Source organism: Convolutriloba macropyga, chromosome 13 (assembly GCF_964194025.1).
Source record: "Convolutriloba macropyga chromosome 13, txConMacr16.3, whole genome shotgun sequence".
Classification (NCBI taxonomy): domain Eukaryota; kingdom Metazoa; phylum Xenacoelomorpha; order Acoela; family Convolutidae; genus Convolutriloba; species Convolutriloba macropyga.
The window spans coordinates 32,088,813-32,108,744 of NC_134480.1; positions in this window are offsets into that span (position 1 = coordinate 32,088,813).

A 19,932-nucleotide genomic window follows, 5' to 3' on the forward strand; every position below is an offset into this window, starting at 1 on the left:
AGATATTTACAGCAAATTGTAGCAAATATGAAGTACTAGGAATAAATGCATTTATTTGCCCAGGTTGCTGTAAACGAAAAAGTCAAAATCACAATGATGATCCAGTTTATTGGCAACACAAATTTTGCCAGCGGAAGTAGTCAAGCGCATCACTGCACAATTGTCATTCTATTGAAAAAATAGTATTGAATTGTCCGACTTTGAAACTTGGTTGTCCCATTGGCCTGAAGTTGAATTTTGTAGCATTCGACGAAATAGTTGATCTTAGCTATACTTCACAAAATTTGGACATTTCACAAGACACCATAAAGCAAAGTTAATATCACATTATTGCGTCTTAATTCGAGATAAACCATGCGCTTGATTTGCAAGATTATGAAGAGATTCAGTGGGGTAGTTTTCATTGCTCTTAATGATAATTTGACAGATAAAAAGCGAAGTAAGCCTTATGTTAAGTATATGTAAGTAGTAGTGAAAATGCCTGGTTTGTAACGGGGGGGGGGACCTGTCCCCCCGTTACAATACAGGCATGGCCTTTTTTAGGTATCCTTTTCGAAAACTTGTAAAATTTCTCGAAAATTTTGTTTCTCGAGGTTGGGAAAAACTTGTAATTCTTTTGAGAATTTGGTTTTGTGAGAGTGGCGGAACTTGTAAAATTTTTGGAAAAAATTTTGGTGGGGCGAATGAGTGAAACTTGTAAAATTTTTTGAAAATTTTTCGAAAATTTTTCGAAAATTTTGTTTTTGGTGGTTTGCAAAGACTTGTAATTTTTTGTGAATTTGGTTTTGTGAGAGTGGCGGAACTTGTAAAATTTTTGGAAAAAATTTTGGTGGGGCGAATGAGTGAAACTTGTAAAATTTTTTGAAAATTTTTCGAAAATTTTTCGAAAATTTTGTTTTTGGTGGTTTGCAAAGACTTGTAATTTTTTGTGAATTTGGTGTTGTGAGAGTGTTGGAACTTGTAAATTTTTTGGAAAAAAGTTGGTGCGGTGAATGAGTGAATTTTGAAATTTTTTTGAAAATTCTGAATCCTTTTTCTAGTCTAATGAGACCAATGAAGGACTGAAAAGCGAAAGTGACTAACCTGATGGAATACTGAGGTGAGGGAAGAAAAAAGATAGTTTAAAATTGATAAGTTTCTGTTCCAATGTAAGAGTTTTTATAGTTTTGCGAGTCTGAGACCGCACAACTGGTATTAAATTTATGGGTTTTATTGCCCATCGGTTTGAATTAACAAGCAAGTGCGAAGTATTGAAATTGGAAGTTTGTTGAATTTCAAGCCTGGAGAGAAGTTTCAAGTAGAGTTTCGAACTGAAAATAGCGCATGAGAACGAATGGGGGACAAAATATCGTGAAAATTGGCTGAAAAATTGAAGAAATTGGGGTCTAAAATTTGTCTGAAAATCGGCTAAAAAAGTGATTTTATCGCTTCATTACTGTGTCGGGAAGTGCTTGATATGGGGACCATTTGAATTTTGGTAAAATTACGGGTTGAAAAAAGTTTGGTTGGAGCGCTTAAGGTGTATTTTTGAAGCCATTTTGAGTCAAAACCAGACAAAATTTTGAAAAAAAGTGCAAAAATTGCTGTTTTTTGGTAGTAAAAAGTTAAAAAAAATTGTTTTTCGCCGCCAATAAGCATTTTTATATAATTTAAAAACTGTTAAAATATGGTACAAGAAATACTGTCAAGGAATCGGGTTTATATTAAATATTAATTAGTGATAACTTGTAACTACATTTTTTGTATTTTTTGATGAAAAAAGGCCAAAAATGTGCAGAAATTGTTAATTTTTGAGGTAACAATGTAGAAAAAAATGTTCTATGCTAGTTATAAGGGAATGGACAACAAAGTTTTATAAGGTGAAAGTTTGCTCGAACAATTAAAAAAGAGTAATTGGGTGTTGTTTGCATGTTATTTTTTGTTAGTTTTTTGATATTTTTCGGCATTTTTTGACAAAAAAGTGAAAAAATCGATGTTTCTTGGGCGATCAATGTAGAATAAAGTAATGTTTCGTAGTTGAAATGCAATTTTCAAAAAATTTTTGGCTTTTAACAGCTTAGGGAAACAAATAATATTGATTAATTGGGTGCTGAATATATGTTTTATTTGTCACTTTTTATGTTTTTTAGTTAAAACTATCACTATTTTGCGAACCAAATGTTATAAAAGAACAGTCGGCTAAAATAGCTGACGTCCAAATGTACAGTTTTCAGTGTGCAAGGTCATTTTAATTATTTGCGCTGCAATTGTGGATAAAACAGTGTGTGAGTTTAAGAACAAAAAAAGGCATGATTTGGGCAATTTTGCCGGTGATTAACACATTTATGTATCTACGAAGACTTCTTTGAAGTGTTAATGTATGACTTCACAACTTGGTAGACAAAACTTGGGTGTGGCAACCATAAAACTAGGCTGAGTTTGAGTTTGAGTTCTATTTTTAGCATAACTGTGCAGTCGACCATGTAAAGCCAAAGTGAGGAAAATTGGTCTTAAATAGTTTTATTGGTATTGCATTTTCTTTAGGATTCCATTCAAAGCAAGCCGCGTTTCTTAAATCTATCTTACTGCGCGTTGATACTATTAAGAGTGTATTTCTTGTCCACAACGGCAACAAAATTATGACTGAAAAACTTTCCTTTCACGATAATAGTGACTTTTACCACGAATAATATGAAGTGCTTTTTGCTAGAATTTGATACTTGAAATGAGCTGAATGATCTGAGAATTCAATTATAAAATAGTCAAATATTTTAAAGCCAGCTTCACAGAAGAATGTCACACACACAACAAACAATATCAACAAAGGAATAAGTTTGATTTAGTTTTCATAATTGAGATCGAATCTTAGTTTCTTTGGTGTAAAACACTTGCTCACGGGTGGAGTCGCAAGGCTTGCACTGCTCGAAACAACATCTGGTTTGTTTTCGGGTTTGTTTTCAGGTGTACAGGCAATTGTATCTTGAACCATGGCAGGTGTTGGTGGTTCGCTAAATTTTCTGTGCTCTCAATATCTGGTTTCATATTCCAAATGCTTTCAACCAGTTCAAGATCTCTCCATTAGCCTTCTTGATTTTCATACAGCGGGATTTCTTTCACGTCATAATCGTAAAAAAATTTTCGTACTCCATCGCCAAACGTGTCTGGGTCAAAAATACAAACTCTCTGACATAAGAAGTTACAAAATCCAACAAGTATTGAGCTCCTTTCATAAGGCCTTTCTCAAATCGAAATGACTGAATAAAATCAAAGATCACAATAGGCACAGCCATGTGATTTACTGTAACCCACTCATCTTACTGATAGTCCTGCTGTACAATGATAACAGTTTGCTTTCTGTAAGTCTCGTAAGCAATTGTTTGGCTGTCAGGCGTCGATTCCGCCTTTAGAATGATGGCTAGAGGAGACATTAGCAATAATTTCTTTGTTTATGGTAGAATTTTGGTAATCAAATTGAACAATAGGAATCTGTTGTCAAAATCCAGGAACAGTTCTGGTAAATAAAATTTTGAATTGAGCAAATTAAAGTTGAAGCGAAAGTTAGGAAATGAAAAGTTCAGTTATAATATTGAACTAAGGCGTGATCAATCAATTCCTTCCTTTTTGTTGTAAAACGTTACTCAAACAGTTATTACACACAAATTCATTTTACTCAAATCTTTGTATTTTAAGTGAACCTTAGTATACTATTCGGTTTAACCTTTCTAATCTTTCCGTGTTAGCTATGTTGCTTGTACACACCTAATTTTATTACTTTCTTATCTAGAGCAATTAATTAAAGCAGTATGTTGTTCAAATACCAAACAGCGTTGATATGGGGAACGCTATGTAGATCAAAAGATATATAAGGCTTTAGGGTTTGTTAATATCTGGGTTTTAACATGTGTTCTCGCAATAAATTCCATTTCTAGATAGGACGAAATCTCTTCAACATAAACTTAACGAAGTTTTGTTAAACTCCCGGTTTTATTAGGCTTTGGAACCAAACTTGACCTCTTTGCTTTTACGCTAACTTTTGTGCCTGCATAACGCTCGAACGTATTTAATACTTTCTTATCAATGGTAGTCAACGTGTTGTTAACATTAAATGTGTACATTTTGTGTCTATGTGTATGTGTCTGTGTGTCTATGTGTGATTACTAGTGTATTGTATAAACTATTTATGAGAAGACATACAAATTAACACCCGCATATGCTAGGAAAATTCTTTTATTGCTTCCTTATCTTGAAGCGGTTTCAAAGGAATTTGCTTTTGTATGATCAAGGTTCAGTATGTGATTAATAAATCAAATCCCCTTTTGTCTGTTGGTAATAAATAGTGTTCCCAACCCAATGATCAACACTCTATTTTTTTGTTTATTTCAAATCATTTTAATGCGCAGCCAGACTAGCGAAAAGAAGGTATGCGTCTTGAAAAACCAATTGTATGCAGAAACTAGTTGAACAAAATTCACGAAAATTATTTATCGGTTTCATCAATATACCCAAACAACAGTGTAAGGTTAAAACTTTTTCTGACTACAAGTGAATACTTTAGTGAAATTGAAGGTTTTGATTTTGATATAGCGCTAAAATTGAGGCCCTACGGTGGCATTATCGGCATAGATAATTCTTCAGTAGATAAATACTTAAAAATCTCAAAAGTTTTACGATTGCACACTATTTTGCACGACGCTGGGGGTTTTATATACGAAAGATACAAACAAGGACCTGGTTACTCTTATATGCTTCCGTGGAAAAGCAGCAACTGTTTTAGTGGTCATTTGTCGGGAATATTGTTTTGCTTATATATAAAGATTTTTCATCCGTCAATTTTTCATTTATTGGAATGCTGAGCAGCAAAACAGTTGTATTAGACGTTGAAGGGTTCCATCACAGAAAAGAAAAATTTATTGTTAAAGAACTTGGTGTTTGCACTGAGGACTATCTCGACTGCGTGTCATTTTTACCTCCAACAAGTTATAGTGAGTTAACAACTCAACAAATCAATCTTTCAGTTGGTTGAATAGAAATTTGCACGGCATTGAGTGGGACACAGGAAACTATCCCTATATTTATCTCACACAAATAATTCAAAGCGTTCATTCGAGGAATCCGGGTGCAATATTCTACGCTAAGTGAGAGGAAAAAGTAAAATTTTTGTCAGATTTGCTTGAGTGCTCTATTATTGATCTGAATTCAATCGCGTGTCCTTCGATATCTGTGAACCATTTTACCCAAAACTGTCAAAATCATTCAAAGGGCAATAACATTTTCAACAATTATTGTGCAAAGGAAAAAGCCATTTTCTATTTCAACGGGTTAACAAATGAGAGAGGAATTGACGAAAGTGGAAGCACCCTTGTCACCGAGTTCAACAATTTGCGCCTTGATTGCGGGGGACGGAATCTGAGTCTTTCAATTTCCAAAGACCAAACCATAAAAACCGGAAACCAGTTTTTACAGAGAAAAGTTAAATTGTTGCTGACTGAGGACAAAATTCGCTCATTTACTCATTTAGTATACTATATTGAACCTTTTCTTCAGTGGAGAAAGCAGAATGTCAAAAACTCAACCCAGAGTCTGTCCTCCGAGACTCTTACTGATGTCGAAACACCCGTTTGGTGAAGAAATAGACAAGAACGATCCTTCACTGCCAAAGGAGATTCAATACTTGGTGAAGGAAGAAAGAGTACACAAAATTGTTCATTATGTCAAAACTGAGAGACTCCCGGAGTGCTTTATAGTACATATGAAAGACTTTCTAACTGAGTTCAATTGCTATGAATTGTTTTATGTAGAGTGATTTTTTCTCAATACATTTGTTAAAAGAATTTTATTTTGTCGCCAGATGGAGGGAGTAACAGTTGATCAAGTTGACGCTGTTGTAGAAGAAAGTTTTTTTGAAAAAGAAAGTAGCAGCAAATCTTCATTGAAATTTTGTAATCAAACAACGTTGCCACGGTCAGAAATCGTATTTTTCGTTCAAATGTTTGTTATTTTACTCCTGATATCACTTTGTATTGTTAAATTAACCATTTTAAAACCAAATTGTGAAGAAAATTCAGTTTGTATATCATTTTTGTCAAGTTCAGTTGGATACATTTTACCAAATCCAAGACTATGAATAAAATTATATCTACGCAAGATAGAGTCTTCATGGCCGTTGTAGGGCCTTCAGGTTGTGGCAAAACAGAGTTAATATTCAAAATGTTGATTGGAAACACATTTTACCCAAAATTTAACAACATGATATTTCTATACAGAGAAATGCAACAAATATACATCAAAATGCAGAAAACACTTGGTGTTACGTTTAAAAAGTACGCCAATTTAGAATTTTTGAATAGTCTTGCAAACTGTCTTCTGATAATAGATGACTCTTGCGAAGAAACTTACAATGACAAAGAATTTAGTAAATTGGCCAGCGTTGTTGACGGAGCCGCGACAGGAATAATGCCCCTATTTTTCTCTATGATTTGCAGCAACCAACTAAAAAAATAAATAATCCAGATTATTTCAAGATTTTAGAGGCTTTAAACATAAAAGAAGACTTGGTGATCAACAGTAATGCTAAAATTGCGATCCGGAAACGAACTCATAAAGTTACCAAACAAAAAAAGAAAAAGAAAACTTTTGCGCCAAAAAGAATCAAGCACAAAGAAACCAGCCAATTACTTACAGAGGAATCCTCAGACGTCGGAAGTGATTTCGAAACCTCAAAGGAAGACAGAATTCAGCGAGAGGAGAAGAGATGGGGGTCTTTTGACGAATGAGAAAAAATTGCTTGAGCTAAAATATACAAAAGGCCCCGCAGCGTACGGAAGCATAAAAAATCTACAAAAAAGCACAAAATTGAAACCAAGTAAGGTGAAATTGTTTCTAGAGGTTAAAAATGCCCACACAAAGCATAAGAAATATAGAAAAAGATTTCCAACACTGAAAGTTATTGCTTATGACATAAACGAGATTTGGTCGCTAGACTTGGCTTATGTGGATAAATTAGCAAAAAAGAACAAAGATGTAAAATATTTGTTGGTTGCGGTGGACTGTCTCTCACGTTATCTACGAGTCGAACCCTTAAAATCAAAGTACGCCACAACTACAGCAGATGCGTTTAAGAAAATGATAAGGAACAAGCGACCTAAAAAAGTGTGGGTAGATGCTGGAACAGAATTTAAGGGCTCATTCAGCACTCTTTGTCAGAAAAATGATATTGAAGTTTATAAAACTTTCAGCGAGAAAAAATCAGCATTTGCGGAAAAAAATATACGATCGCTAAAGAATTTGATATACAAGTATTTAGAAGACAAATGGACATACTCGTATTTTAATCAATTGCAGAGCTTTGTACAAGCCATTAACTCTAGAGTCAAAAGAGTAACGATATTGGCGTCGAATAAAGTAACAAAAAAAGACGTTCCTTACTTGATATCATTATTTTTCAATGATTCAGCAAAACTAGTTCGCCGACCAAAGTTTTACGTTGGGGACTTTGTGCGAATATCAAAAGCTGATCTTCCTTTTAGAAAAGGATACAAGCAAACATTTACCAACGAAGTTTTTGAGATTTACGATATACCTACAACAAATCCCCCTACTTATAGTCTCATTGACGCATCCCAGGAGTCAGTCAAAGAAAACTTTATGAATTAGAGTTGATCAAAGTTAGAGACAACAGTAGTGAAATAACAAAACATGAATGAATTCACCGTTCACTTAGTTTCATCAGCCTCTATGAATATTTTTCCTCAAAACACCTTGTCTTCTTTCAAAAACTATTTCAATGAAGAAATTAATTGGGAAGGGGATTGGCGAGTTGCTCTAAGTGAAATTATCTTCCCAGCAAAAACAAATCAAGTGAACAAGAGTGATTTGAAGATATTTTCCTCTGAAGGCCTTAAGTTTTATGAGAAAAGTATTCCATTTGATGCTGTCTCCAGACCATACGGAGGAGAACAAGCTATCATTGGAATTGGTTCCTATGAAAACCGTGATCATCTTTTGAGATCCTTAAAAACAGCTACCGGATTGCCTTATTTTGACATTCAATTTAACAAAATCAATGGAGTTTTGTTCCCCTTTTTTGGTAAAAACGAAGAAATTACTCTTCCGGATAACGAAATTCCATGCATCCTAGGTTTCAACGGTATTCATGATGGGTTTGGTTATCATATTGGATGCAAGATGCTGGACACTTTTGAAAATCTGGCCATGACAGAAGCCGAAGAAAAAACTTTTGTTGGTGATTATCCCTTTGATTTGTCTGCAGGGAAGCAACTGATTTTTAATTATGTTAACATAATTGAGTATCAATACGTAGATGATACTAAAGCTCCTCTTATTCGAGTCATTGATTCAAAACAACGACTGAAAAACGGTAGCCCCTGCGAAATAGAGCCAACACACAGAACTGTCTTCGGCAACTTGGAATACAAAAAGTTATTATCAAAAAATTTTCAGTCAATTGAAATTCAATTGCGGACAGAAACCGGACAATTAGTTCCATTCGCTGGAACGGGAAAAGTTATTTTGACATTAAATTTTAAAAAATTTGACTAATTGGAAGCCTACTATCAACAGCAATCGGTATCACCATACTTTTCAGGACACTATCGCCAACGAGGAAGTGGTTTTGGGGCTTTAGCAGCAGGTATTGGCAGAGCCGCATTACCGATTGCAAAAAGTTTATTTGGCCTGTAGCCAAAAAGATTGGACGTGAATTAATTGTTCAAGCAGCTCCTGAGTCGGTAGAGGTTGTTACAAAGAAAAAGTCTCCAAAACAAGCAATAAAATCGACTGTGCAAAAGACTGTAAGAAAACAAGTGGGCGGACCAAAAACAGGAAGAATCCGTAAATTAAAAACCAACGGTGAAAAGCCAAAACAAGGCATTCGTAAGAAGCCTTTGACGAGAAGTCGGTCAAATTTCTTTTCTAAAGTTCAAAATGATTACTAATTTACTGCCCGCAGAGGCAACACAAACCACACTTGATTTATTTCAAAAACAGCCTCTGCTTATTACTTTTGACAATGCTTTTACTCAAAAAGTCGGACCATCATATTCCCCGGACGGTCCAATGCTTGAGTTTGAAGTTTTGGGCGATAGGAACAATTTCATAGATTTACAAAAATTTCTCCTTGAAATTAAATGCAAAAACTACCGAAACAATGACGGCGATTTAAGGACAGGAACTGATGCTACAAATACAGACGCACCATACTTTAGCAACAACGCATTACATTCTTTATTTTCAGAATGCACTGTATCTGCTAACGGTGTTAAAATTTTCAACACAAACGGAAATTATGCGTACAAAGCGTTCATTGAAACGGAATTTTCTTCGGGAAAAACTGCAAAAAACACATGGCTAGCTTGTCAGGGATATTATTACGAGGATGAGCCAGCTAAAATTGATGGCACCGACGGTCGCGCGGACGACGTAGCGGCCAGAAAAGCTCTTGTTGCTAATTCCCAGAAAAACTAATTTATTGGAAAGCCGGCGAGTGATATTTTAACTTGTGATAAACATCTCCTTAGTGGTGTTACTCTGCGAATTTCATTTAGAAGGTCTACAAATGATTTTGTTGTAATTTCAGAGTCAAACAAACATTACAAAGTTAAAATAATTGAAGCTAATCTCTACGTTAGAAAAATGACAATAGCGGATCATGTTTTGACGGCAATTGAGAAAACTCTACTAAAAACACCTGGCGCGTATCGCTATACAGAAGTATTGCCACGAACATTTTTAGCTACAACTGGAATAAGAAGTTGGAGCCATGAGGATATTTTCTCGAAAGAACCTGTACGACGTATGATAATTGCGATGGCAACAAATCAAGCATACCTCGGAACTAATCGCACTAATCCTTTTCACTATCAGAAATTCAATTTGAGCCAAATTGTTGTTTATAGAAATGGTCAACCTATTGTTGGAACTCCGGTCTCAACAACTTTTAACCACCGCATTTACTTCAATACTCTGGAAGCCCTGGATTTTCTTGACAAAGATGGGCATGGCATAACTCTGGAAAATTATCCCAATCACTTTATTCTAGCTTTTGATTTAACTTCAACGCAAGAAGCTTCTCATGATTTCATTCATCCAGAACTTACAAATTGCTCAATTTCGGTTCAACTTACATTTGACGGAGCATTGGCGGCCAACGTAGAAATTTTATTTCTGGGCGAAAGAAGCTCAACGTTTTATGTTAATTCGGAACGGAAGGTGACAAAAAACTCAATTATCACCTACCCCACCGATGGATAGTGATGAAATACGCTATTTGTTGGGAAAATGTGTTCATTTGAAATATTTTTTTACGGAGTCGTTACGGAGTAGTTAATGCTTCACCAGCGCAATTTGAAGGAAGTCATTGGATGGTTATTTTGTTTCACGAAAACAAAGTTTATATGGCTGACCCGCTTGGAATCCCGATACAAAACTACCAAATATTGTATTCCCGTCTGATACAGTTTTACAATGAAGTAACTCAAGTACTCAAACTTAAGCCAGTTCAAAATCAAAACTTAAAACTATGTGGACTCTTTTGTATTTATATTGCGCATGTGATGTTTGGTTACGAATATCCTTTTTTGTTGAATATGAACGATAATGATTTAACACGCTTTGCTTATCATATGCTCTAACATTTTTAATTAATTTTATTTTGCTCAAATCTTTCTTGAAAAACAACAAAGAACACAATTATTAATTCGAAGATTTCGATTCCATGTTAAAATTTATCAAAATCAAACTATTGTCAACATTCAAACAACCATAGCCACTATTTAATATATCAAGTATTTTTGAAAACTCCCCGTACAGACCACCATTGTAAATACTATAGAATCTATCAATCGTACAAGTAGGCAAAAAGTCAGTTTGAGTTTGAACACTATTAGTAAAAACACAATCAACGTTTGGTAATTTTCTCTTAGAGTTTGCAAAGTTCAATTGGTTTGCTCGTTGTAGTTCACCGCTTCGTCAATTTTGTTCATTATTTCTCCACGAAAAATTGTATTTGTTAAGTTAAATTTAATAAGTAGTTTGAAACAGGTAAAGAGACAAGGTATAATGAATGGTTTGGATGCTGTAGACTTGAAAGAATTAGGAAGTTGATCATTGGAGGCAATAACATGATAATGAGATCCAGGTACTTTACAAAAATCGTCATTCATATGCAAGCTGTAGGCAAAGTTCTTTGTTACTGTATGGTCAAATATAGGCTCACTTCGACATATAAAGTAACGATATTGTTTGGAAAACTGGCGAAAATATTCCGGTGTGCGCTCAACCATTGCCTCCACCATTTTGCTAATTAATTTTCTTTGTCACTTTCACTTGCTTTATTTGTTATTTTTTGTCGTGCTATTTTTGCTCTTCCACCTTCGCACTGAAGTCTTTCTTCGAGATCACTTTCACAAACAGATCTTTGCCTTCGTTTGTTTTTCTTTGCAGTTCCTCGAGACGATAGATCTTGAATCGTTTTTAATTTCTGGCCGAGAAGATCGAATTCAGCAGCTGAGAGAGTTATTCTTTGATTAAAACGAAATTGCTCGGAATCTTTTTTGAAGAGTCGTAGAGTAATATATGTTCCCGTTGTTTCGTATGTTTCCACTGAAGCAACAACGATTCGTTTGCTAGAGCACGAAATTTCGTGGTAAAAGTCACTATTATCGTGAAAGGAAAATTTTTCAGTCATAACTTTGTTGCCGTTGTGGACAAGAAATGCACTCTGAATAGTATCAACGCGCAGTAAGATAGATTTAAGAAACGCGGCTTGCTTTGAATTGAATCCTAAAGAAAATGCAAAACCAATAAAACTATTTAAGACCAATTTTCCTCATTTTGGCTTTACATGGTCGACTGCACAGTTATGCTAAAAATAGAACTCAAACTCAAACTCAGACTATTTTTATGGTTGCCACACCCAAGTTTTGTCAACCATGTTGTGAAGTCATACATGAACTCTTCAAAGAAGTCTTCGTAGATACATAAATGTTTTAATCACAGGCAAAATTGCCCAAATCATGCCTTAATGTTCTTAAACTCACACACTTTTTTATCCACAATTTCAGCGCAAATAAATAAAATGACTTTGCACACTGAAAACTGTACAATTGGACCACAGCTATTTTAGCTGACTGTTCTTTTATAACAATTGGTTCGCAAAATAGTGATAGTTTAAACTAAAAAACATAAAAAGTGACAAATAAAACATATATTCAGCACCCAATTAATCACTATTATTTGTTTCCCCAAGCTGTTAAATGACAAATTTTCATTGCAAATTGCAGTTCAACTACGAAAAATTACTTTATTCTACATTGATCGCCCAAGAAACATCGATTTTCTCACATTTTGTCAAAAAATGCCGAAAAATAACAAAAATTTAACAAAAAGTAACACGCAAACAACACCCAATTACTCTTTATTAATTGTTCGAGCAAACTTTCAACTTATAAAACTTTGTTGCCCACTCCCTTATAACTAGCATAGAACATTTTATTCTACATTCTTACCTCAAAAATTAACAATTTCTGCACATTTTTGGCCTTTTTTCATCAAGAAATACAAAAAATGTAGTTACAAGTTATCACTAATTAATATTTAATATAAACCCGATTCCTTGACAGTATTTTTTGTACCATATTTTAACAGTTTTCAAATTGTATAAAAATGCTTATTGGCGGCGAAAAACAATTTTTTTTAAATTTTTTTACTACCAAAAAACAGCAATTTTTGCACTTTTTTTCAAAATTTTGTCTGATTTTGACTCAAAATGGCTTCAAAAATACACCTTAAGCGGTCCACCCAAACTTTTTTCAAACCGTAATTTTACCAAAATTCAAATGGCCCCCATATCAAGCACTTCCCGACACAGTAATGAAGCGATAAAATCACTTTTTTAGCCGATTTTCAGACAAATTTTAGACCCCAATTTCTTCATTTTTTCAGCCAATTTTCACGATATTTTGTCCCCCAATCATTCTCATGCGCTATTTTTAGGTCGAAATTCTACTTGAAACTTCTCTCCAGGCTTGAAATTCAACAAACTTTCAATTTCAGCACTTGCTTGTTAATTCAAACATATGGGCAAAAAAACCCATAAAATTAATACCACTTGTGCGGTCTCAGACTCGCAAAACTGTTAAAACTCTTACATTGGAACAGAAACTTATCAATTTTAAACTATCTTTTTTCTTCCCTCACCTCAGTATTCCATCAGGTTAGTCACTTTCGCTTTTCAGTCCTTCATTGGTCTCATTAGACTAGAAAAAGGATTCAGAATTTTCAAAAAAATTTCAAAATTCACTCATTCACCGCACCAACTTTTTTCCAAAAAATTTACAAGTTCCAACACTCTCACAAAACCAAATTCTCAAAAAAAATCTCAAAAAAAAAGTTTTTCCCAACCTTGAGAAACAAAATTTTCGAGAAATTTTACAAGTTTTCGAAAAGGATACCTAAAAAAGGCCATGCCTGTATTGTAACGGAGGGGACAGGTCCCCCCCCCGTTACAAACCAGGCATTTTCACTACTACTTATGTACTTATAATTTTAGTTTGGAACGCACGAAAGTTTGTTGTCATATGTAAATTTGATCGCATGAAAGTCTGAACATAGGTACGTTCCGTCTGGGGTGGTCTGGACATATACATGTTTATTGTCTGGGACTGTCTGGACATATGGACTTTCGGTCTGGGACCTCAAACCTGGATAGACTAAATATATTAAAAGATCAAGGGTCACAGTTCCTCTTTTGTCAACCTAATGAAGCCATTCAAATTGTTCGTGCACAAATTATAGACGCTCAAGTGCAAACAACGATTAAAAACTTGCTTCCACCGAGCAATGGTTTGTGTTCCTTTTTCCAAACATGTTTTCTTTGTGTCGTGCTTCGTCGTAATTGCATCCTTTTGTCAGATTCTGTCAGTATCCTGTAGGATCTTAAAAGATAACCATTCAGAGTTTGCAGAGAATACTAAAATCTCACTTTCAACTTTTTTGAACTGTTTGCAAGAGACCAATTTTTAACACTGTAATATAGGGTACTCCTGGTTTCAGGATGCATTACTCAATGCCAATGTGCCCAATGTGACAAAGTAGCCAAAATTTGCCGCGAATTGTATTTCGTAATGTTGAAAATACTATAGAACCATTATTTAGCATAGTACTTAGCTAGTGCATTTGGCACTATGGTTTGCGGTCCATGGCCATGCCTCAGCGGCCCGCGGGACTTGATACAAAACTATCACAACCAAACTTAAAAGGTCCGGGGAAGTAGGAACAAACATGCTTGCAATACTGAGTGCTAATTTGCAATCGGATTATTAAGCGAAAAGATGAAAGAGTACGAAATGGGTACAATGGTATATCAGCGCAGTGAGTATTTTGGCAACTGGTAAAATGTCACGTAACTGTTATAATTACTATGTTCATTGTCCTGACCAAATATAATATGGCATCGGAAGAATTGTTTATCTAAACTATTGTTTTTTCAAAAAAACTTCGACTTCAAAAATGATGAAGACTTATTGAAAATTCTCTTTGATTCACCATACAAGTTACACCAACCCGCACTTGTATCAGATTACTAAGTCCCTTTAGGTCTAGAATTTCTGTTCCAACTTTTTGTTCCAGTACCTCTCGCTCCTTTTTGTTGAAGAAACTTATGGCAACTTTTGATTTATTCCCAAGAGCATCTTCTTGTTGGAAAAGTCTTCAAAAAGCATTTTTTCTTAATTTTTCAAGTTTCCTAAGCAATCCAGAACCGTTAGCTTGATTGAACGTATAACTGCCAGTTTTCGCCCATCTGATTGTATTGTGCCATAAACATCAGCAAATTTGTGTCGTCACTCGAAATTTTGTATTTTTAACATCAAATCATGTCTCTCGCAGCTCCTACGCTGGAGATGGCTTGAGCTCGGTACTTTTGGTAACTTTGGTATGCAAGCTGTATTTCACCTTTTTTCACGCCTTCGCGCAGACCAAGCGTTCTGAGCAAAATATTGCTTAAAGAGCAAATGTGCGGTACGTAGCTTTTTGGTACCATAGTGAGTTAATATTATACACTGAATGTTGATATTCTTCTAAATCCCCACCCAAACGTTTTCAAAATATCCTAAATACATTGTTACCGAGACACAAATCAGTGGAAATATAAATTTTACGTCCCCCCTCTCCCCGGGCGCACGTGCTTTTATATAGTAACTGCCACTTTTTCATAGCAAAGAATTTTTCGCATTCCTACTTTCTACTCATAACTCGGTTCGTTTTGTTAATAATTGAATGATCAAGACGTTGACTGACACTGCACTGTGACGATACGACAGCTTCTGTTTCATGGCAGATTCTAAATAGGATAGTGATGCAAACGTGAGGATTTATTATACTAATTATTTCTATTTATTTCTAATCTCTCCGTTGCATATCTCAAAATTAGACAAATATTGATTAAGCGCGTCCCAAGCTGAGGTATGCGCACGATATGGTTCTGATCAGACAATTTTGAGCGCACAGCTGGTCATCTTGCACTCAAAATTACAGGGCAATATCGAGCGCACGAGCGCGCTTGATTCTGAACATAAGCGATTTGAGCACAACTGGGTCTACACATAAACAATTTGGGCGCAACTGAATCTGATCATCAACGAATCACGCGCATCTGGTTTTGATCAGAATTAATTTCAAGCACAAGTGAATCTAATCAGAATCCATTTCGGACGCAAGTGGTTGTGGTCAGAGACCATTTTGAGCGCATTTTTTTCTATTTTCTTATTTATTATTGAGAGAAGTTGGCCAACAAACCAATAGCCAACAATCAAGCAGCCTTTTGATCAGAGCCTCATCACATGATAGCAAAAGCCGGTCCCCGTAGTCGGATACCAAATAAATCTAGATCAAGTTGTTTCTTAAGGAAAACTGTATTAGTTCATCCACTGGGTCAGAAACATGCAACGGTATATCTGTGAGTTCTTAGTTGTTAGCGGAGTATTGTGTTCACTTCTAAGATTTGAGGTAATTTTAGCAAGGAAATTTAGCGGTGAATAACTTCATCACATTCAACGCATTTTCCGCAAAAAACCTCAAACGTTAGTGGTGAAACCTCGACACGGGAGTTTGATCAGAGGTACATTTGAGAGCAAGTGAGTGTGATCAGAAACGCAGGTCTTTTCGTGCGCACAGAAACTGTAGAACGCTCTTGAGTCTGATCAAGCATGGATTCGAACGCACTTCGAGTGCACAGAAAATGTTGAGCGCGGTTGAGTCTGATCAGAGGCACTTTTGGTCTGCAAAGTCTGATCAGCACGATTTGAAGCGCACAACTCAGCCTCGGTTACCAGCGGTGTCCCACAAATAATTAGGCAATCATTTGCGATGAAAACTTGCAACCGTTTGCAATGAAAATATCACCCAGGTTAAGACCAAGACCAAAAATTGATGTTTCCAGATCAAAAAGAACGCACAAGGGGGCGTCGCTTAGTCAAAATCACACTGTTTGTAAACACGGTTCAACGCACAATAGTCTGGACATAGGCAACTTCGAAGGTACAAAGTCTGGACATAGGCAGCTATGAACGCAGAAGGTCTGGACATAGGCAACTTTTAGCGCATGAAGTCTAGACATATTAACGCTTAAGTGCAAAAGATGTTCAGCAATACTCATATTGACAATATCCCGCGTTTTTTAATATCTGTTGTTTAGTTTTTCTCTCTGTTATAACTAGGCTTCAACCGGGCTTCCCAACGCAACAGAAAAAAAATCGCAAATGAGGAAAGTCGATTAGTAAAGAGACTTGATAAAAAGGAGATGGAATGAACCCTTTCGTGATACCTTAGAACAATAGATTCCTTTTAATGCCCAATAGATATGTACATTTACCATACATATTACATATTACAACATATTTACTAAGCGTTTTTTATTGCAACCTCAAATTTCTTAGGACAAGACGTCTTCTAGTGCAAAATTATTTGCTTGTAGGAGCCTTGTACTTTGAGCTGCTATCTCGTAAATTCCTTGTATAAAATTTAGCAATAGCTTCTGAAGTTTTTGCATTTAAATGCGTACAAATTTTCCTATGATTGAGCTCAATACAAATAAATCTCTTAATATGATAAAAAATATACGAGGAAATTTTAATTTGTAGTTTTAATAGTTAGCCTTATAGGTGAAAATAGGACGTAAAGGGCAAAGTGGGAACAGTGGTAAAAATATTTAAAAGGAAAGTGCCAAACCAAGAAGAATTGATTAAGCTGTCCTCTCATTATTGGGTTTAAACTCTTTTATATAGAAAACACGCGAGTATTTCAAATTCAAATTATTCGCGTTGATTCTGCAAATAGGTGAGCAGGCGTTGCTTTATTTTTTTGATCGGTGCTTGGAAAGGCTTCATGACCAGGAGAACCATAAGTGTGTTGATAATTGCATAACTGTATCGCACCATTCGAAGAACCGTGTCAATTGTCACCCCCTTCTTGAAACGAGAACGTACTGCATGTTGTTCAAACAGGTGCCAGTTGAACCACATTTTTATGAAGTGACCTTTTGAATCTTGAATTTAAAGTAGTCACAGCTGACAAAACAACACGAGCCAGCGCCTCTACCGATTCATCTTACATAATAACTGCTCATTTGTGATAAATCTTCATATTAAGGTATTGTGACGGATGGGGGAGATCAAATGGACGACATAGGTATTTTGTTTAAAATGGACGGCAATTGCATGCACACAAGTTTAGGTGCCAGACCGTCCCAGACGGAAAGTACCCGTGTCCCAAGTACCCAAAACTCGTACGCTTCAAAATTGGAAATTTGTGCGTTCAAAAATACCAATGATCAAAACTGCCATTGCCAGACTATGGCTCGTTCGAAAACACCACGATTTACCCAATGCCATTATACCCAATATCAATATACACTATGCACTTCGATCTTTTCGTTCAATAATTGTATTGAAAATTAGCATTCGCTATTTCAAGGATGTTAGACGGAATCGGATATTTGTACCCAATCTTCGGTTATGATGATTTAAAGTCGGAGGCAATTGCCAAGACCCTTACATTTTTTTTGCTAAAGAGGCTTTCTGGTTAAATTAACAAGAAGTAAAACATAATATTCGGTAAAACTGCATTGGGTGAAATAGCCGGTTTGGTCTAGTGCCATTGGCTGTAATGACGACATAATGAGATTTCTTAAAATGGAACTGAGCAAATTGTCCTGATTACCCTCTATAATAAAATCTATTGTTCTTATATATACGAATTAGGATTACGTACAACTAAGCCGACGTAATACTATTGTCGTGGTCGATAACACGGGTCAAAGAATTCGATAAGTTGAGTTTTAAATTAAATTTTGAACTGAAAATATACAAAAATTAGCTTGTATTTATAGTAGTTATCTATGCGAAACCATACCGAGAAAATTTAGATTAGCTAAAAAATTTTTACATGATTGGCATGTGAATAGATCTTAACTCCGAATCCCGGAGGTGATTTTCTATTTTCATCAACATTTCTCGAGAATCATATGTGGCTTGGGTACAATCGAGTTCATTAGTTGGAGGTCGGTGGATGTTAGAATCAGGTTTCTGTTGGTGGGAGAATGCACTTCTGACATATGATTGATAGGTCAATAAGATAATGATAGCGCCAAAACAAAATTAGAATTGAGTTTAGTTTTGTGGCCAATACTTATTGACACAGCAATAAAGTTCGTCAGGTAAGTTCTTCTTTCGTTCTTTGAAACTTTAATAAAGAAAACTCTAAGTTTCTTGATGTTTCTTCGAAACTATCACAACTATGCCGACGTTTAAGAGTGCCAAAAGTGAAACTTATTCCAAGAGTGCCGAAAACATGAAAAGTGTCTTTATATGAATTCAGGAGAACCTAAAGTAAATTTTGAAAATTTCAGGGTACGCTGATCACATGTTCGGTTGTGATAGATTCAAATCAAGTCCACGGGCCGCTGAGGCACGGCCAATGCCTGCAATTACTACTGTTTGTCTTTCTGCAAATTTCTTTTACTAATAAAAAAAACAATAATTTTATAAGAAAGCCGGAATTGGTTCTCGATTTTGATTGGCCGATAATTTTTTGCGTGATCTCCGTGATATGACATGATTGGTTAAGAAATTTATCAAGATAAAAACTGAATAAATTTTGCGACCCCCTTTTAATCGGCATAGTATTACGTCGGCATAGTTGTACGTCACCACAAATTAGTATAATCGTTCATTGTTGTCATATCCCATACTTTAAGGCCCTTTTTTTAGCTTTAAGATATGTATGCGAAAACAAAGACCTAAAATGGGGCAAATGGGAGCTGCAGACTGATCAAATATCATTTTGGTCTGGAACGGTTTCATCAGACGTCATTTGATCGGGAACATCAACCAGAGCAACCGTGTGCCAATTTGGTTGCTCATCCAATTACAATACAAAGTTAAGGGCCAAATCCTCAAGTATGTTCTTCATTCGTTTTCTGAAAATTTAATAAAGAAAACTTCTAAATTTCTTGATGCTTCTTTAGAGCCATCACATCCTCCCTCTTTTTTAAAGCAAGTTTGTGGGTATAGGTTCTCAAACTCTGTGGGGTTGTTTTCTTTTTCTTGTTGATGTTCGTGAAGGCTCTGAGGTTTCGGGTTGTTGGTGCTCTGCAGATGATGTGGCTGCAGAAGCTTCATCTTGAAGTAAAGATTCCACATCTGTGCTCTAAAGTTGCTCTGATTGAGATATTGTCTCCTCCACTGCTGGTTCAGTTTTCACATTAACCTCGTCCAGTCTCGCAATTTGGTTGTCGCTCACTAGAATAGTCCGTGCTGAGTTTTCGGGCTGTATGAAAGATGTGTTCAAGCCCTTCCTGATGATGAAGGTAGCAGGAACTGTCTTTGTCTTTTGGTGGGCCTTGGATAGAATGGGTTCGCACAAGTCAAAATCTGCTTT